The sequence below is a fragment of the Otolemur garnettii genome, unplaced genomic scaffold (assembly GCF_000181295.1).
Source record: "Otolemur garnettii isolate 467f Iridium unplaced genomic scaffold, OtoGar3 scaffold00119, whole genome shotgun sequence".
In the NCBI taxonomy this organism is placed as follows: domain Eukaryota; kingdom Metazoa; phylum Chordata; class Mammalia; order Primates; family Galagidae; genus Otolemur; species Otolemur garnettii.
In genome coordinates, this window is record NW_003852514.1 from 3161192 (window position 1) to 3165312 (window position 4121).

Consider the following 4121-nt stretch of genomic DNA (forward strand, 5'->3'; position numbering starts at 1 on the left):
CCTCCCTCATGTCCTGATAGCAAGAGTCCAAAGGTTCTGCCCCCTGGAAGCAGCTCCAAGGCACGTCCAGGCAGAACCTGAGTGCCGCTGTTCACGGGCACTGCGTACTCCCATCCACACTGGCAGCGGCTCAGCTAGGTTAGTAAATATTTCCAGGTGCCCCATTCTAATTTTAGGAAGGTCAGGTTTGCAAAGGTGAAAGAGCAGGCAGGCCTCTGCCACTCTGTATCGGGTTAGGAAAGAAAACTGTGATTAAGCACAGTATTCCTGTGGCGTTTAGCTAGAATCACTAATTCTATAACTCGTCTTAAACTTGCAAAATATAATCGATGGCTACAGTCCATTTTCTTAAGACTGAGTTCCTCTTGAAACATGGGATAGAATGATGAATGAAGGAAGGACCATTATATTAGAAGTGGGGAGAGGAAAAAAGCTCCAATAAACCTCTCTCCCAAAGGCCAGGGGTTAATTTGTGATCGCTTAATGAAACAGCGGCAGAAAGCCAATAATGTAATTTTGGCCAACTCCAACATTATATAACTATGAAATGAGAATAATTAAAATGGTACTCCCTGTAGAAAAGACTTCACCCAATAAGTTCTCTAAATTTCAAGGAGCTTTTGTTTTATTAGATGCTGTTAGTTTCATGTTAGTCACAGGAAAAAAAAATGCCCACATACACACGCACGACTAAATGTAGTCAGTTTGCTCAGCTGCTGCTGACGTCACTGCTGCCCACTAGGAGTGAGTTACTGTCATAACCCCTCTTTTATTAATCATAGGCTGGAGGAAGCACAAAGTAGGTGACATCATTAGGCAAAGGACTGGCTAACTCATGCTCCAATTTACTCAGCTTTATTATAACATTTCTCGGGTGTCATATGAAAATGATTACCATTTCACACTTTCCCCCTCTGAGCAATCATCCCTAACCTTCACTTCAGACTCCCAAAGAAAAGCTTAGCTTTTCAGATGGAGGTCCATAAAAGCCAAATTTCACTAAGGGTCCTTGTCCCAAGAAGGAGTGTCCTGAGGAATAGCTTTTCCTTGAGCTTTAGAACCATAGCATCCCAAATAACTCTCTGCTCCTTCTGGCCCTGGTGGTAGTGGGCTCTGGCTAGAGAAGACCCCAGTGATTCAGATAAGTGCAGCCACATATGGCCTCCTTGTGATGACTGAGGGCCCAGGCCCTGCACCCCAGGGTCCTGGGGGGTGGGAAGAAACACCATTTGAACACAGGGTAGAAGGTTGTGGTTGGATGTGTGGCAAAGCCAGGCCTTTGTCTGCAGACTGCCTGCCTGGATTCAAAGTCAGGATTTAGAACCCTGGGAGTGACTCAGTTAGTAAATGCTGATAACATTGGCACCTCCTTCAGAGATAGGATTGTCCTACGGGATAGAGGCATCAATTCATGAGAAGCACACAGAACGTGCCTGGTACATAGTAAATGTTGCTTACTGCTATCATTTCTCTGAAAGTTTTGTTGGCTGAACTGGACTTTGGAAATGTAGGCAGACTAGTCCTGGGAGACTCAACTGCGCATCTGGCTCTGTCACTGGCTAGAAAGTTACTAGACAGTCCACATCTCTGTGGTTCAGTTTCCACACCTACTGGTATTTATCCCATAAGGAACTTCTGAAATTAAAAAAGCAAGTGATCAAAGCCAAAAGAACACAGCAGTTCAAAGATTCTCAAGAGCTCAGCATCGGGTTTCTGTTTCTTTGTGAATAGACAAAATTCTCATGCTGTTTATTAGCTGTGTGTGTGTGTTTGGTAAAGGAGTATTCCCATTATGTTGTATGCATCAGGAAAAGCAAATGTTTTTACTACAGGCCAAGCTATACTTCATCCTCTTAAACTATCATGTTGGGGCCCTAGCTGAAGCCATTTTATAGATGTCTGCACTCATCCCCTCCTTGCATTTCCATCCTGAGGGCATATTAAGGAGTCAGAATGAAGCAGGTGTGTGTGAAAGACAGAATGATAGGCCAAAAGAAAAGGCTGGGGCTTTATAATATTTAGATAATGATGAAACTGACTCAGCTGATGCATAGTACAGTAATTATACAGGATAATTTATTACTTGGATTTGCCTTTGTGTAGTAGTGAATTATAAGCATTCTACTAGGTGAGAAGTTTGGCTTCCAAAAATGGAACCAGGGACGCCCAGACCATGTCACTTGGAAAATAAAACAATAATATGTAGCAGCTTCAGGATTTCCAAGTTGGAAGCTTCCTTTACACAACAAAAGACACCAGGGTATCTGCTGACCCCCAGCTGCTACCGTGAAGAATGCCAGACTTTCCAAGAAGCGAAGTAGGATTCAGGTACAGTTTGTTGGTCATCCAATCGATCCTTTAGGATAACCAAGCACAAATCAACACAGAGTGTTTGTTATTGTGTGATTGCACTAGAGGAAGCTCTCACAGGGTGTGTGGGGGGAGCATTAACAACTACATATCCTCCTTCAATGGAAATTTCTGAGAAACTCAGAGAAGTCATGTTCCCAACAGGAACAGTGAATGCTACTGAGCTGAGGAACATCCCAGACAGGAGATCCAGCTACTGTGTGCCTGTGGGAATAGGCTGAGGCGCCCTCTTCTGGTGCATCTGTATAGAAAGAATCCCTGTGCAGTAGCCACCGGGCACCTGCCCTCTGATGCCCTCCACTCCCGACACCAAAATCGTTGCCTTTTAGATGACATCTATTCCGATTTAAAAGGTAATACACATTGTGTGTATGCAATGTGGATAATATAGGTAAGTACAAAAAATGCAAATCACACATGATCCTTTTTCTCAGAAGCAATCACTGTTAAAATTTTGCAGGGGATGTATAAAACAAAATTGCAAAACTGTAATATAATTTTGTATGTTGATATTTTCACCCATCATTGTATGTTGAGTATTTTCATCGGTCAAAATGTTCCTTGAAAATATTAATGACTATTAATATATTCATTAAATATTTGATAGCGTGATCTATTAAGCATATGTGTCTTTATTTTTCTTTTGGTCTACTGTTACTGTATTTAGAAGTCATTTCCAAATTTTGCCGTCACAAATAGTATTTTGGAGTATTTTTTATAGTTTTCACTGAATCTCCGGTTATTTCCTTAAGATACATGCCTACCAGTTGAGTTGCTGGATCCAAAGAATGTGGACATATTTGAGATCTTCATTTGTATTACCATTGCCCTCCTAAAAGTTGTTACCTATTGACATTCCAACCAATAATGTTCCTTGTGTTTGGGTCTGCATATCATTATAGTTCCCGGCTTCCTGCCAAATACAGTGTATGCTTTGTTTTGTTTTGGATTTTAAAATTATTAATTAAGGCGCCGGCCCCATACACCAAGGGTGCCGGGTTCAATCCCAGCCCCGGCCAAACTGCAACAAAACATAGCCAGGCATTGTGGTGGGCACCTGTAGTCCCAGCTACTCAGGAGGCTGAGGCAAGAGAGCCGCCTAAGCCCAGGAGCTAGAGGTTGCTGTGAGCTGTGCAACACCATGGCATTCTACTGAGGGCGACAAAGTGAGACTCTGTCTCTACAAAAAAATAAAAAATTAAAAATTAAAAAAATTTATTAATAAAGTAAAACATTTTATTGTCCATTTGTGTGACTTTCTTTTGAGTCACAGTTCACATCCTATGTGTATGTTGCTTGCTTATCTATTTTATTAATAAGAACTTCATTCATATACTATTATATTTTAAATGAAATTTCATTACACATAAATTTATATTCTCTATTAGAATATGTTTTATTATTAATGAGAACTCTTTTTATATTAAAAACCCTAACCACTATCTGCTATATATCATTGTAATTTTTTTCTTGTTTGTTCTTAGCCCCTTAATTTTGTTATAGTGTTTCAGACCAAAAGAAAAATTAAATTTTTATGCAGAATATTCTTGGAATCTTTTTCTTTATGCTGAGGCTTCTCCATCAGAAAATCACATTGATATTTATCTAAATTTTCTTCTAAATATTTTTGGCCTTCCAATGATCTGGAATACATTTTGCACATAACAGAATAAGGAAGAATAAGCTATAACTTTACAATCTCTTCTTTAAAGACTGAATCAGCACTGTGTCTGAATTTCCCCCTTTAGGGT